The following is a 17,687-nucleotide window of genomic DNA, read 5'->3' as shown; positions in this document are numbered from 1 at the left end:
GGCTCTGTCCCGGGTGCTAATTCGATAATGTATTCTATCTCTTTCTCTGACAACAGGCCTGACAATTCCTGTGGAAATACATCTAGAAATTCTTGGATCATTGAGATGTCCTCAATCTTCAGTTCTTCAATCTGTCTTATCTATGACAATCTCCAAGTAACCTTGGTAATCTTCGTCTAACAAACTGGTTACCTCAAGTGACGAGATTAAGGAAGTCGAGGGTCCTTCTTGACTCCCAATAAAATTGACACTTCCATATGCTAATGGATTAAGCTGGATTACTCAACGACAACAATTCATTGCCACAAGATGCTCCAGGAGCCAATTCTTTCCACACTTGACGTCAAAGTTATATGTCAATAGGCTAGTCAAACACAACTCTAGTAAGTGATTCTCCTTTCTACGGCTTTATCTCCACAAACTGAAATTCCACCAACTTAATCCAAAACTCTGTTGCGTTACTTTGATAAAATCATCCCAAAAACATTATTCTTCTGATCGATGCATGGTCGGTTCCATTCCCATCCCTTTCGCCATCTTAATGGCGTCCCATCTACGATAGCGGTGTCTATGCTCCCTTGGACTTACACTGATAGTCCCTCACCTGATGGCCGTGCTGGCCATACCTATAGCATGCTTTCATTATACCAAGACACTGAACTGATCCATGCTTCCTTCTACAAACTCGGCACACATTTGATGAATCCTCTGACTCCTGTTAGTTGACAGCCTGCACCCTTCCTTACACCAGGGTCTGTCCTAAATACCTCTCGGTGTGTTCTACGGCACATTCCCATTGATCTGTCCCATCGACCTTTTTTTTTTAGCCAGGTAGCCCTGTTGGTCACACTCAGAACAAGCATTCGTCTTAACAGGACACAGGGCTGATCCATGTCAGCTTTCGTCAGCGCGACACACTCCATTCTGACTCAGCACTGACTTGTTGACTATATTCCTTCGATTGGGACGAATAGGGTCCTTTCTTTTGGTCATCGGCTTCTTCCCAAATTGATTTCCATCTCTGCTTGAACTATATCGTGACCTAGATGTGGCGGCTTGCTCCCTGATCGTAACTCCAAGATGAGCCTAAGTAGGCGTGGCAACAACAGTGATTACAGCACTGGCGGCGGTAGTGACAGTGGCAACAGCGGCTGCTTTCATCCTGAGTTTACTAACTTGATTGAAACCCAAGGGTCACTAGCGCTTGAACGATCCCATCGAGCTTAGGATCGCACAATGCTGCTACACTCTCAATATTGGCCTATAGCGATACTCTTACACTTGCGTTGGCTTGAGCCGGCGCTCTACCACCACCACGACTGATAACTTTATAAAAATAGAGTTATTTTACCTATTTTATGCAGCAATTAATGCAGTATCTATGAGAAAATATTTAGATTTCCTTCTGATTATTTGAATTTTTCTTGTTTATGCAGAATAATGAGATATGGAGAAGATAAGGAAAAGAATGGCAACTATCAGGAATTTAAATAAAAAAAAGCAGTGGAAGATGATATCAAATCAGGAAATTCTTGATGTTGTTTCCTAATGTTATCTGCAAGTGTTGGGAGATAGTTATCTGGGATATATCCTATAAATAGAGCCAGAGAGCAGCTAGGGTTTTGGGGAGTTAGATCGTTTTTCATTTTTCTGAGAGTTTTTCAAGTATTTTGAAGAGAAAATAAAAGTGGTGATAGAATTCTTATTCTTTGATTCAAGATGCTGGGATTGATCTGTATTTTTATTTATTCTTCTACTATGTTCTAATTTCCTTTTGTTAGGGCTATGATGTAGCCTAACCATGATGATATGAATTTCATGATTTTTATGTTTTACAATTGATTTCATTCATGTGAGTTATATATTATTGTGTTTAATGCTTTTGAGTGACTGGCCACCACTTGAATGATCTGATGTGCATGTTTGAGACTGAGAAGTGATAATATGTAATTGCTCATTATAATATATAACCATAAATTAAACGTGGATAGATACATACCGTGTTATTTGTGTAGCTTTCGGTGATAAGGTGATCCAAAAGACTCATTGTAAGCCGGGAATATTCATAGTTTTTAATGCACTCATGTTTATTTTAATTCACATAGAGATATAGTGGATTAATAAGCTGAGTAGGTTTGCTATACCTAGAGATAGGATAGTAAATAAGTTAGGAAATTCCGCTATCACATGTTTGATATCGTTCTTGTATTAACAACAATTTGAAATTCATATATAGTGGTTATGGTGAAATCGGATCCTCTAACATATTTATCTGATCGATTTACTGCATTTAGTCTACAAATTTCATTTTTAATTTATTCTTAATTATATTTTGATCTGTTAGATAAATTTTAGAATTACTCTATTTTAGTATTTAATTGGTTTATTAATCATCGATCTCCGTGGGACGATATTTTTCTCATCATTATATTATTTGTTCGACACGTGCACTTGCGTTTAGAATTTTATGAACAAGTTTTTGGCGCCGTTGCCGGGGATCGTTTGTTTAATACTAATTAATATTTATACCAGATAATTCTAAGTTTTATCTAGCTTTCGTTTTGTTTTATTTTTAGGGTGTACATCAGTTTGTGACACGTAGCCAACAAGGGAAACTTGTTGAACTTGATCCAGAAATCGAGCGTACATTCAAAAGGCGACTGAGAGAACAGAGAAATCATATTAAGAAGATGGTAGACGGTGATAATGAAAATCCACGTAGACTCTTAAGAGATTATGCTGCGTCAACAGTTCAAGGCACCACATCAAGTATCAGAAGACCTGCAATTCAAGCAAACAACTTTGTGATCAAGCTGTCACTCATTTAGATGCTTCAACAATCAGTGCAATTCAGTGGGCCACCAAGCGATGATCCAAACGCTCACATCGATGCTTTTCTTGAAATCTGTGACACCATTAAATATAATGGAGTTACAGATGATGTTATTAGATTGATATTATTTCCATTCTCTCTTAGAGATAAAGCTAAGAATTGGTTTTCTTCTCTTCCTGCAGGATCAATTACTACATGGAATGATATGGCTCAGAAATTTCTTGGTAAGTTCTTTCCACCTGCAAAGTCTGCGAAGATGCGTAACGGTATTACTAATTTTATGCATATGAATAATGAATCATTATATGAAGCATGGGAAAGATTCAAAGAATTTCTTAGGAGATGCCCACATCACGGACTACCCGTATGGATGCAGGTATAAACTTTTTATAATGGCTCTAGTACAAATCTTCATTCTATGATTGATGCAGCTGCAATGGGGACTTTAAATAATAAAATACCATAAGAAGCCTACAATCTATTAGAGGAGATGGCGTCCAATAGTTATCAGTGGCCTACTGAGAGACTACCAATGCGAAAAGTTAGCGGAGTTCATGAAGTGGATGCTTTTGCTGCAATTGCTGCACAATTTGAAACACTCAACAAAAAGCTTGATAATATGAGTATTTCAGTCATGAAAATTCAGAGTTTGACATGTGATTTTTGTGGTGGAGGACATGTTAGCACAGAGTGTCAGGTAGGTAATACTTTCAAACAATCTAGTGAAAATTCTAACTTTGTTGGGAATTTTAACAGGTCACAGAATAATCCCTACTCCAACACATACAATCCGGGATGGCGCAATCATCCAAATTTTTCATGGAATAGTCATAATGTGACGAGACCACTGGGATTCAAACAATCAGAAGAGACAAAGTCAAAGTCAAATTTGGAAAACATAGTCACCAAACTTGCTAACACAACTCATGACTTCATCAAAAGCACGGATGTGAGATTTCAAAACCAAGAGGCTTCAATCAGAAATCTGGAGATGCAAGTGGGTCGGTTAGCAAGCATGATGTCAGGGAGACAACAAGGTTCTTTGCCGAGCTACACAGAGAAAAATCCAATTGAAAACATAAAGGCTATTACCCTAAGAAGTGGTAAACAAGTGGAAGAAGAAGAGATTATCAGAGATAAGGAAGATGTGGACAATAAACAATCAAATGAGACAAGCAAGAGTAAACTTTTTCAGATAATCCCAAGCCATATGTGCCGCCAATTCCATTCTCTCAACAACTCCAGCAGCACAAAATAGATAAGCAATTTTCTAAATTTATTGATGTATTTAAAAATTGCACATTAACATTCCTTTTGCAGATGCTTTAGCGCAAATGCCTAGTGATGCAAAATTTTTGAAGGAGATTTTGGCAAACAAAAGGAAACTGGAGGATTATGAAACTGTGAAGTTAAATGAGGAGTGTTCAGCCATCCTACAAAACAAATTGCCTCCGAAATTAAAAGATCCAGGAGTTTTACCATTCCTTGTACTATTTAGGATTCTTACTTTGAAAAAGCATTATGTGATTTAGGTGCAAGTATTAATCTAATGCCTTATTCAGTTTTCAAGAAATTAGGATTGGGCGAGGTAAAAGCAACCACAATGTCACTTCAACTGGCTGATCGATCAATTAAATATCCGAGAGGTATTGTGGAAGATGTTTTGGTAAAAGTTGACAAATTTATTTTTCTTGCAGATTTCATAGTTCTTGACATGGAGGAAGATTTTGAGATACCACTTATCTTAGGTCGACCTTTTCTAGCAACGGAAGAGCTCTTATTGATGTACAACAAGGGAAGTTGATTATTAGAGTTCAAGATGATCTTGTTTCATTTAATGTTTTTAAAGCAATGAAATATCCATCTGATGATAATTCTTGTTTTAGAGTTGAGACAGTTGACAATTTGGTGAATAAGGTTTTTCAGGAAAATATTTTTGAAGATCCACTTGAAGCATGTCTGATTCAACCAATGGACAAAGATATTCAGAATGAGGAGATAAAGGAGTACGCAAATTTCATAGAGGCAATTCCACCATATTCAAGGCAAAAGGCAATTAAATTTGAGGAGTTGGGACAATACATTACAAAGCCTAAACCATCAATTGAAGAGCCTCCAATTCTTGAATTCAAACCCTTACCTTCTCATTTGAAATATGCTTATTTAGATGGAGTTTCTTCTTTACCAGTAATTATATCTTCTTCTTTGACATATTTGATGGAGGAGAAATTGCTCGGAGTATTAAGAGAGCATAAAGGGGCAATTGGATGGAAAATAGCTGATATCAAGGAATTAGTCCTTTAATTTGCATGCACAAAATTTTGATGGAGGAGCAATATAAACACACTATTCAACCTCAGAGGCGTTTGAACCCGAAGATGTAAGAAGTAGTGAAAGCTGAGGTAATTAAGCTACTTGATGCAGGAAGAAATAGTGCTCGGGTATAAAATTTCTCAAAACGGAATAGAAGTCGATTGAGCCAAAGTGGAAGTCATTGCAAAATTACCTCCGCCAACATCTGTGAAACTTGCCAGAGGATTTTTGGGGCATGCAGAATTTTACAGGCGATTTATAAAAGATTTTTCAAAAATTGCTAAACCTCCTTCTAATATTTTGGAAAAAGATGCTCCTTTTAATTTTTCTGTTGAATGCATGCAGGCTTTTAACACTTTAAAGGAGAAGTTAATATCAGCACCAATTATGGTAGCACCAAATTGGGATTTACCTTTTGAGCTGATGTGTGATGCTAGCGATTCTGCGAGGAGCTGTTTTGGGACAAAGGAAGAATAAAATTTTTCAAACCATATACTATGCCGGTCGAACCTTGTCGGGTGCACAATTGAATTATTCAACAACAGAAAAGGAACTTTTGGCGGTAGTATTTGCTTTTGATAAATTTCGTTCTTATTTAATTGGCTCAAAAGTTATAGTTTATTTTGACCACTCTACTCTTAAGTATCTGCTTGAAAAGAAAGAATCAAAACCCAGGTTGATCAGGTTGATTCTATCGCTGCAAGAATTTGATTTGGAAATCAAAGATAAGAAAGGGACTGGAAATCTAATTACAGACCACTTATCGAGAATTCCAAATTCAAAGGAAGAGCTAAGACCAATTTTGGAAGAATTCCCCGATGAGAAAATTTTTTCCATCAAGTCCACAAAAATTCCTTGGTATGCTGACTTTGTAAATTATTTGGTAAGTAATGTTCTTCCTCCCGAATTATCATATCAACGGGAGAAAAAAATTCTTTTATGATGTTAAAAATTATTTTTGGAAAGAACTTTTCTTGTTTAAAGTATGTGCAGATCAGGTCATAAGGAGATGTGTTCCGAGATGAAGAGAAGGTAAACATTCTACATCATTGTCATGATGGAGAGACAGGTGGCCATTTTGGTGCCACAAAAACTACAGCTAAAATTTTACAATCTGGATTTTATTGGCCTACACTTTTTAAAGATGCATACTCCTATGTAGCTTCATGTGATAGGTGTCAAAGAACTAAAAATATTTCAAGAAAAAATGAGATGCCTTTAAACAACATTATTGTGTGTGAATTATTTGATATTTGGGGTATTGATTTCATGGGACCCTTTACACCTTCTTATGGAAATTTATACATTTTAGTGGCTGTGGAGTATGTGTCTAAGTGAGTATAAGCTGCAGCATTGCCAACAAATAATGCTAAGGTTGTGGTGAAATTTTTGAAGAAAAATATTTTTACCCGATTCGGCACTCCTAAGGCAATCATAAGTGATAGGGGGACACATTTTTACAACAAGCAATTTGAAGCACTTTTGAGTAAGTACAGATTCACACATAAAGTTGCAACCCCTTATCATCCTCAAACTAGTGGTCAAGTAGAGATTTCAAATAGGGAAATCAAGAGAATTTTATAAAAAACAGTGAATGCCTCTAGGAAAGATTAGTCAATAAAACTTGATGATGCACTTTGGGCCTATAGGACAGCGTTCAAAACTCCAATTGGAATGTCTCCTTTTAGGCTAGTGTTTGGAAAAACTTGTCACTTACCAGTGGAATTAGAGCATAAAGCATATTGGGCATTGAAATTTCTGAATTTTGACATGCAGTCTGCAGGTGAAGAAAGATTATTGCAACTGAATGCATTGGAGGAATTTCGCAATGAGGCCTATGAAAATTCTAAGTTGTACAAGGAGCGTACAAAAACATGGCATGACAAGCACATATTCAGAAGAGAGTTCAACATTGGTCAAAAAGTCTTACTTTATAACTCTCATCTTAAACTTTTTCCAGGAAAGTTGCGGTCTCAATGGTCTGGTCCTTTTACAGTTACACAGGTATTCCCATATGGAACAGTTGAAGTTGCGCATGACACTGAGGGTACATTCAAAGTGAACGGTCAATGTTTGAAGCCCTACTTCGAAGGTGGTTACAACAAGCAGAATACCACCATTGAACTTCATCCTCCAGAATAGCGACATCTAAGATAGTTTGGCTTAAAACTATAAAGCAAGCGCTTCTTAGGAGGCAACCCAATCATTTTAATTATGTTTATTTATTTATTTTTAAGTTTATGTTTTGCAAAAAAAAAAAAAGAGATTAACTTTTCTCTGTTTTATCCAGGTTAATTTTTAGGGAGAACCTTTCAAGAGTTTAATCATCAAGATCATCTATGGACTTATTCTACAACCATGGAAGTTTTCTTCTTCCTATTCTATTTTTCGCATTGAGGGCACTTTGCTTCATTCAAGTTTGGGGGGGAGACAAATTGTTGGATAATTTTTTATCATGATTGCTTTCTTGGTCGTGAATTTTTACGATTCTTAGAAAAATTTAAATTTTATTTAAACTTGCAATTAATGCGTGAGTTAATTTTAATTCTGATTATGTTGATCCACTTACTGAGCACTACAAGTCCTTAATTTTTTAATTGTGTGTAAATCTAGAAAACATTCATGTGAAGTATGTGATTTTCTTAAATTTCACCCAAATTTTAGAATTTGTTTGATTTTCTCTTGAGGCGAAATCCTAAGCTAAATCTAACTAAGAAAATGATTTAGGCAGTTTTTGGATCGATTGAACCTTTCAAGCTAACCCTGTTTATTTATCCCTAGTCACCCCGTTGAGCCTTAATTACTACCCAATTTTTCATTGGCACCCATATATATTTAGCCTAGCCATTATCAAATTATATCATTGTCCCATGCCCTATGAGCACATTGATTTTCTTTTGGGATAAAAAAATTATTTGAGCTTGATAGAAATTTGGGAGGAAGGATGGAGTATTAAAAAAAAAAAAAGTGATTGCTATGGTTGTTTTGGGTGTATTGTCAAAAAAAAAAAAATTTGCTTTTATGGTTCCCTATCCAACTTTCAATTGAGTGAGCCTTTTGGATACTCAATGGGTTGGAAATTTTCATGTTATATTAGGAGGGACTTTGGGAGAAACTCCACCATAAAGCAATTCAAAAAAAAAAAAAAAAAAGAGAAGAAAAGGAGAGAGAAAAAAAAAAAAGGAAGAAGGAATGGTAATATATGGCAGTAGAAAAATTATCTTGAAGGAGTGAAATTGGATAGTGACATTAGCTCTAATTAGATTCTAAAAATTAACGTGTTGATGGGTGATTTGAGCTTAAAATTTCCATTGTCTCACATTTAGCCTAGTCTTACATTACAACCCGAGAAAAGTCCTATTGATTTTTAGTTGGATGATTAGCTTACATTAGTGGAGAGAGGAATGAAAAAACAAACTTATGAGATTTGGTCATAATTATTGAGAATTTTGAGAGGTTACATGTCAATGTGAATTTATCTGGATTGCATATAATTCGAAAAGATGAGGACTCTCACACACACACTTGGATCATATAGTGAGAATTGATCTTAACTTATAAATCGATTTCAATGTTTGGATGAAATTTGTGTTTTTTTTTTTAATTGTGAATTTGAGCAATTATGGAAAGATGTCATGGAGGAGGTTGTTAGCTTGAGTATGCATTATGTCTTGATTTTGCTTGAGGACTAGCAAAATGTTAAATTTGGGGTTTGATAACTCTATAAAAATAGAGTTATTTTACCTATTTTAGGCAGCAATTAATGCAGTATCTATGAGAAAATATTTGGATTTCCTTCTGATTATTTGAATTTTCCTTGTTTATGTAGAATAATGAGATATGGAGAAGATAAGGAAAAGAATGGCAACTATCAGGAATTCAAATAAAAAAAAGCAATGGAAGATGGATATCAAATAAGGAAATTCTTGATGTTGTTCCCTAATGTTATCTACAAGCATTGGGAGATAGATATCTGGGATATATCCTATAAATAGAGCCAGAGAGAGTAGCTAGGGTTTTGGGGGGTTAGATCGTTTTTCATTCTTCTGAGAGTTTTTCAAGTATTTTGCAGATAAGACAAAAGTGGTGACAAAATTCTTGTTCTTTGATTCAAGATGCTGTGTTTGATCTGTATTTTTATTTATTCTTCTACTATGTTCTAATTTTCTTTTGTTAGGGCTATGATGTAGCCTAACCATGATGATATGAATTTCATGATTTTTATGTTTTACAATTGATTTCATTCATGTGAGTTATATATATTATCGTGTTTAATGCTTTTGAGTGACTGGCCACCACTTGAATGATCTGATGTGCATGTTTGAGACTGAGAAGTGATAATATGTAATTGTTCATTATAATATATAACCATAAATTAAACGTGGATAGAGATATACCGTGTTATTTGTGTAGCTTTCGGTGATAAGGTGATCCAAAAGACTCATTGTAAGCCGGGAATATTCATAGTTTTTAATGCACTCATGTTTATTTTAATTCACATAGAGATATAGTGGATTAATAAGCTGAGTAGGTTTGCTATATCTAGAGATAGGATAGTAAATAAGTTAGGTTATTCCGCTATCACATGTTTGATATCGTTCTTGTATTCACAACAATCTGAAATTCATATCTAGTGGTTATGGTGAAATTGGATGCTCTAACATATTTATCTGATCGATTTACTGCATTTAGTTTACAAATTTCGTTTTTAATTTATTCTTATTTATATTTTGATCTGTTAGATAAATTTTAGAATTACTCTATTTTAGTATTTAATTGGTTTATTAATCATCAATCTCCGTGGGACGATATTTTTTCTCATCATTATATTACTTGTTTGACACGTGCACTTACGTTTAGAATTTTACGAACAACGATCTCCTCGGGCACCGACCTATGTCGGCATTCCACCTCGAGTAACAAGTCTGATGGTACACCTTCTAGGAGTCCTCTGCTCCTGATCACTCATGCTACAGGATCTTTATAGAAACCTGTTTTCTAATTCCAATACCAGATTAAAATTTGAGTGACCCACACCAAACAAGCTACCGATCAGCTATCAATCACATGCACCAGCATGAAATAAAGGTCATTCATATTAACTATCCCATGACTCATTGCACCTTATCACTCTAACTATTGACCCGCTCTGATACCACTAAACGAGAATGTCACGCCCCGATCCTCGAGCGTGTGCCCATCCCTGCTTGGCTGATATAAATATGCGACTTCACAAGACGAGTCGCCGACCTTTTCATTTTTAATTACGCATGCGGAAGTGAAACAAATCCCCTGACAACCAAAAGCATACAAGGTTCATATATACAACACTGGTCTATCTACAAAAGACCGGTTCAACAAAAAGGGAATTGTCCTAAGACTAACTAGTTAGACATGTTCGCCGATCCTTTGGTCTCCACCTCCCCAGACTTTGGGGCTTCTGGTCCTCCACAATCATCATCTAAGGAATTGAAAATAGTTATACAATAACCATGAAATAATGTTTCAGCAAGTTCACCCCCTAAACTCCAACTATGAAGAAAATATGCACAAGTACGAGTCAGAGGACTTACCTTTGCCTTAGATCCTTCCTGCATGTCAGTATAATCAAATAACCGACCAAATAATTCAATTCAATTCAATTCAACCATCAATCAGTCGACTCATTCGACTTCATACCATTGATGCCATCTATAAACTCTATCAATTCGAACACTGCTCACCTAAGTTGCTAGATCAATTATTGCTCATCGAAATTGCTAGATCAGCTATTGCTCACCGAAGCTGCTAGATAACTTGTGCTCGCTGAAGCTACTAAATAACGTGTGCTCGTTGAAGCTGTTAAATCAACTATTGCTTGCCGAAGCTGATATCTATAGTACTCATCGAAGCTGCTAAAGTATTATTGCTCACCGAAGCTGCTAGAGATCTATATTGGTGTTAATGCTCCCTGAAGCTGCTATAGATCTATCTTACTCACCCAAGCTGATTTGGTACTTAAGGACCACTTTCGGTGTCAACACCCGACACATGGTATTTTCCAATTAAAATACCAACATTTCACAACCATCACTCAATTTCACAAACATAACAATCAATTGAACAAACTAACCACACGGCTGTGATCGGTGCGAAATTCTAACAAACGGCTCTCCTAGTATAATTTCTGAAAAATATTAATTAAATAATAATTAAATTAATTTCGAAAATTAATTTAATTTAAATATAAAATAATATAATCAAATAATATTTCATTAAAATAAATAAATAATTAAATGCAATAATTAATTAAAAGACTAATTAAGATTATACTAATCTAATTACATAATTAGACTAATTAATCCATCCACTAATCTAATCAACATTTAATTAAACTAATCTAACCACCTAAACATGCATAGCATAATCTAAACAACCCCTTAAGCATAATTAACAACCTAAGCAAAATTTAGTAGGTAAACTCACCGGCTTAATGCGAAAACCGGTTCACCGTAACGGCGGTGCGACGGTGGCCGAAACTCGGGTTTGTGGCGGCGTCAACAGGCTTGGACCGGGCTGAAAACTGGTCCAACAAATCTCAGCCCAAACGAGATTTGTTATTGAGTTGGGCTGGGCTTGCCTCGTGGGCTGTTGGGGGCGACTTCAAGTGGGCTGAATTACTGAATTCTTGGGCCGAATTGTTGCAGCGAAGATGGGCTTCGAAAGGCTTGCGGCTGAAATTCACGTGGGCTGAAGGTGGCGCTGGGTTTGCGGGCTTGCTGCCGTTAGGCTTACTTGCGTGGGCTCATGGGCTGAGCCACCCGAAGCAGCGAAGGAGGTGATGCTGAAGACGCGGACGAAGAGGGCAACAAGACAGACGGGACCAGCTAGGGTCAAAGATGGGGAAGAGAGCTTCGGTTTATTGTTGGATTGACTGGACGCGGCAGTTGAAATTCATGGCCGGCGTGGGGGAAAGATGCAGAGGAATTCAGCTTCGATGGAGAACTTCGTGGGCTGCTGGAGTTGAACTTTGACTCAGTAGCTTCACGGTGGACGGACATGGCAACAAATGGAGAACTCGGTGGGAAGCAAATGTTTCGGGGCAGCTGGATTGAAGATCCGGTGGAAACGTGGGCGTGTGGTGGTCGACTGGAAGATTTTTGGTGGAGGCTGGAGTTAAGAAACCATTGAAGTTGTTCACCGAGTGGAGGATTGGGAGACCAAAGATGGTGGAGGCGTGAGCTGGCTGTCGAAGGAGAAGCGGTGGGGAAGCGGACGGGTCTTCAAAGAAGCAAATTGAAAAGAAGAAAAAGGCAGGACAGCTGAGGTCTTTGGCGAAGTAGAAACGTGAAGAAGATAAGGCAGCCGAGACGAGCTCGGGAAGCTTGGAAAAATGGGGCCCAAAGTCAGCAAATTCTATCCCCTTAATTAAAACGTATGTCCCCTAATTCTTTCTTGAAATAAATCCACCAAAAATCAAATTTTGAAGCCAAATTTTGTAGCCCCTTCCATGGTTCCGAATTTCACCATATAAGCTTCAATTCTTCCACGAAATTTCCCAATTCGACGTCCAATTTGATGAAGAAGAAAGCCCATAAATTTCTACACGTCCCCAACACCCAAAGACTCAGCTTGGAAGTACAAATTTCCTTCGACTTTGCCCATATGAATTTCCGTTATTTTTCCGCAACGTCTGAATTGAGTTTCCGTAAAAATCTCGGAATCTCTAAAAATTCTTCGGAGGATGAGTCGACGTCCCTAAAATAGATCGTGACACGGCAGAACTTTCAATTTCTGAAATCGGGTTCAAAATCCCTGTTAATTTCAATCGACACGATTTTAGCGTGACTTAACCTATTGGGTAGCTTTTAGGAATTTTTGATGCAATGACCCGTGGTTGATTTTCTTCGAGCCACAACATATCTCTTCGGCACATTGGCGACTCTCGATAGTCGTGAAAATCTCAAGGTTTCAAATACGGACATAGAATACCCAAAATGATAGAAAATCGGTCTAGTGCCGATCGACAAGAATTTTGCAATCAGGTGGAATTACCCACACTTTAATCACACATCTCATCGAATTGACCTATCTCCGGTCTCTAATCGATTTGTAATTGTGCCGTAATGACCCTTGTAGACTAGGACGGTCGAGCAGTCGATTCCTGTTCGAATTCTCAAGTTTATTGCGTTTAAAATCCCTTAACGGCTTCACCTGATAGATCAATTATCTCATGAGTGGCCATATTAGAGAAAAGCACTATAGTCGCGTCAATGAAAGACCCAACTTATCCAATCGAAATCCGAACTGAATTTTCAGGATGTCACAAGTAGAATCTTGGGTTCATATTTTGAATCATTGAATCTACTTGATCTTCTTATGATCAAGCTTTGATTGGACCAAAGGCTGTTACCGCTCAATTGCCAAGTTGAACATGAATCGTTGCTATAATATTTAACTTTTCAATAAGTGATGGGATCCACTTTTGTTGTTTTTTTTTTTTTAAAGAATAGGAGGAAAAATAGGTTGAAAAAGTCAAAAAAAAAAAAAAGCAAAAGGAAGGGAGGGCTTGGCTAAATAAGAAGTCGAGAGCTCCCTCGACCAAAATAGGGAGATAGAGAGGGGAAAGGAAGAAAAAGAAGAAGAACAAGGAAGAAGAGAAGGGCTTTGGCATGTATACTTCATGGATGCTTTGCTAAGCTGACTCGACTCCATAGTGCAATGTCTAGTAAGTGCCCAAGCCCATCGTTCGTCCAATCAAAGTATTTTCCGAGTTTAGGGTTCAAATTCGGAATCTTGGAAAAATCAAGCGGCGAGGTCTGATTTTTGAGTCGTTGAGCCATTTTTTTTTTAATAGAAATGATAGTTCATGGTGTCTTGAAGTCATAGGATTTTACGGATCTTAATTTAAGCTTATGGTTTGTCCGAAACAAAATTTTGAAGTTTCAGCACGCAGTGAACAGTACATGTCCAGCAACTTCGGGCCCTTATTTTGTTGATTTTTGGCTTGATTTTGGGATGGTCAAGTTGAGATTCTTATAATATGTTTGAAGGGCTTTCTATTGATTAAAAACACATTTCAAATGGGGTTAGGTGGAGAAAGTTATAGCGTGACCAAATTTTGCACTCAAGCTCCGTGTTGTGAATGGCTTGTTCAATTACTTTGAGTACGCGATTTATTAGCGCATAGGAGTTGTTTTGTTAAAGTTTAGGCATAGTATAACTATTTCGTAGTTGAGATAGAGTGTTACCCAAATTTAATATTGTTTCTCGCTAATTTGATAGGATCACGAGATCAATGGCTCAAGTAATGTGTAAATGTCTTCTTTGGTTTTGTGAAACTTATGTACTGAGATAAGAGTAACTTGACATATACTTATATATGGAAGTGAGGATCCATTTGTTGTATAAAGATGGATAGAGTACTCGGTACTTTTGTCGGTACTTTTGAGTTATTGTGAGATGATTCCACAAACCTTTCTTGAAGGGTTACGCGTGCTGTTTTGATACATTTGATTTATGTAATTATATGATGACTATTGAAAGATAATATGTGTTATATTGAGAAAATCAAGTATGATTGTCACGCCCGAATCCCGAGAACAATTTTTAGAAATAAGCTAATTTTCTTTTTTTTATTTTTCTTTTATTCCTCTCTCTTGCCGCGGCCACCTCCAACCGCACGGGCCACCGCCGATCGCCCGTCGCCACCACCCGCCGCCGCCATTCGCCGCCACCTGTCGTCCACCGCTCATCGCCGCCCATTGCCGCCGCCGGTTGCTGGCTGGCCGCCGCTCACTCACCGCTCGTCGCCGCCACCCGCTACATGACCGCCGCCCACCGATCGTCACCGCCGAACGCCGCCACACAGCCCATCAGCCGCCACCTCCCATGGCCGGCGGTCGACGATCGTCGGCAGCCAATGGGCTGTGCGGCGGCGGCAAAATGGTGGCAGTCTACAACCGGTCGTGCAGCGGCGGCGTGTGTGGTGGTGGCAAGCGGTAGCAACGAGCGACGGCAGCCAACGATCCATGCGTAAGAATAAAAAACGAATAAATATAAAAAGGAAAATTGTTGCATTACCAAACGCATTTCTATTCTTTTTATATTCCAAGAGTAGAAATTTTGTGTAGTTACTAAATGCGTTCTTTTTACTCATAAATTATTCCCGAAATAGAAATAAATAAATAAAAAACTCTTTCCCAGCCAAGAAGCGTTGTCATGCACACCCTTAGGGGACAACTAAAAAGGTCACATGCTTTTGCTATTTAACAATGTATCTCAGCCTCACTTCTCTTTTTCTATATTGTTTTTAATCCTTCTTTTTCCCTTTCGGAATAATTTTTCAAATGAGAACAAGGCCATGTGCCGATGAGACAAATAGTGAAAATCTTGTATTTTCTGATGGCATTGTAATATTATATCTCATAAATGGAGAGGTTGAGATAATGTCACTTTTTTTCCTTTTTTGGCCCCATACCTCGAGCTTCTATTGCACTTTCGGCTGTGAGGTTTCTTCAATCAAAACCTTTTTATTCCTTTATTCCTTTATTTATTTTAATTTTGGTTTCAATTTGCCTTTCATTAAGTGTTTGTAGGGGAAAAGTTTTTGAAGCCAATCAAGTATTTCAAATTTGAGCTTGCACGCATAAGCTTGCGCAAATTTACTTGCCTCTTTTACATTTCATCCTAAAGAAACCCTTAGTCCTCTATATAAAATGAGGCAAGAATGAACTGTCGAAATTGTAACCATGAATTGAGAACTACTGTCAATGCTCTCCCCAGAGATATGTCCTTGATTTTGGCTATCGTGACTTCGGCCTAGTTCTAGATCAATGTCAACCAATTGTCATGGAAACTATGAACAAACACTTACTGGCTTTGGTCACAGTTGCTGAGGTACGACAAGCCACTTTCCAATTGGGTGCCACGAAAGCTCTAAGTCCTGATGGTTTCAATGGTCTATTCTACCAAACCCATTGGAATACTGTACAACAAGATTTATTCAACCTGGTCACTGAATTCTTCCAGACTGGCCAGCTGCCTCGAGATCTTAACAAGACCATAATAGCTCTGATTCCCAAGGTACACCATCCTGAAAGTCTTGACCAGTTCCGACCGATCAGTTTGTGTAATTATGCATATAAAATTATCGCCAAGGTCATGGAAAATCGCCTAAGACCTTGGCTAGAGGAGCTGATCTCAATCGAACAGGCTACCTTTGTGAGCGGACATCAGATACAGGATAATGTTCTAATCGTTCACGAGGTTCTACATCACTTCAAGACGAGGAATAGGAAGCGACATTTCAACGCTCTCCTTAAGACAGACATGCAGAAGGCATATGACAAAGTTGAATGGGATTTTCTCCAAGCCTACCTTACTAGATTGGGGTTCCATCCTTGGTGGGTTCAAATGGTGATGCAATGGATCACCACGACGACTCTGAGTGTTCGCTTAAATAGGGAGCATCTACCCTACTTTACACCGTCAAGAGGACTCAGACAGGGAGACCCTCTTTCTCCATATATCTTTATTTTTTAATGGCGAATGCTCTGTCCACCCTTATTCATAATGCACTCACCATGGGACATCTCCACGGCATCAAACTTACCAGGTCATGTCCAACTCTCTCCCATCTTTTCTTTGCTAATGATTCAGTATTCTTCCTAGATGGTACAGTAACGGAATGTCAGAATATGGCAAATATATTAAACCAATGCCGCCTGGCCACGGGTCAAGTGATAAACAGAAATAAGTCTAGACTTTACTTTAGTAAATCTTGTCAGGAGCCTTCAAAATAACTTGGCAGCTGAATTGTAGATCTTGGTGCTGAATTGTTATGGGAAATATCTAGGTGTTTCATCTAAATGGGGCGATCTAAAAAAGAAGCTGTTTGGTTGGATATTAGGAAGAATCAATGCTAAAGCTGGAGGGTTGGAAAAAAGCTGTTACTATCAAAAGGTGGAAAGGAGATCCTACTCAAGTTTGTCGTTCGGGCCATTCGTAGTATGTTATGTTATTTAAGCTTCCTATGTCTCTTTGTCGAGTGATTGAGAAGGGGATTGCTAACTTCTGGTGGCGTAATGACAAGAACAGGGTTGGTGTGCATTGGAAGAATTGGGACTTGCTTAAAACTAGTAAGAATTCTGGTGGGTTAGGCTTTCGGGACCTCATAGCTTTTAATAAGGCCATGCTTGGCAAGCAAGCTTGGAGATTACTTCAACAACCTAACTCGCTCTGGGGTCGGCTCCTCAAGGGGTTATATTTTCATTCCAGGATTTTCAATCAGCAGAACAAGGCTCGCACCCCTCTGGGGTCGAGAAGTCTTATCCTTGGACCCGGGACACCATCTTACCAAATGTAAGATGGTACGTGGGAAAACGGACGATTAATTAACATCGGGAGCATTGCTGGTTACCAAGTGGCAAAATTAGAGGACTAGCAACTAGAGATGAGCCTAGGATGGTGGCTGATCTTATCGATCCTGTCCACCATACATGGAATACTCCCAAATAATAGAGATGTTCGATATTTTATTGTAGACGAAATATTGAGGATC

At 38.0% G+C, this 17,687-nt stretch overlaps 1 non-coding gene and 1 pseudogene across 1 annotated transcript; one reads left to right on the top strand and one right to left on the bottom strand.

Annotated features, from left to right (window-relative positions):
• Positions 1 to 17,687, top strand: part of LOC108953866 — a 101,446-nt pseudogene that overhangs the window by 71,231 nt on the left and 12,528 nt on the right.
• On the bottom strand, positions 3,088 to 3,193 carry LOC120294189. The gene has a single exon (XR_005551680.1). It is a non-coding gene; the product is annotated as a small nucleolar RNA R71 (small nucleolar RNA).

Source organism: Eucalyptus grandis, chromosome 5 (assembly GCF_016545825.1).
Source record: "Eucalyptus grandis isolate ANBG69807.140 chromosome 5, ASM1654582v1, whole genome shotgun sequence".
NCBI classification, from domain to species: Eukaryota; Viridiplantae; Streptophyta; class Magnoliopsida; order Myrtales; family Myrtaceae; genus Eucalyptus; species Eucalyptus grandis.
The sequence above is the reverse complement of the archived record's forward strand: the minus strand, read 5'-3'. Positions and strand labels throughout refer to the sequence as shown.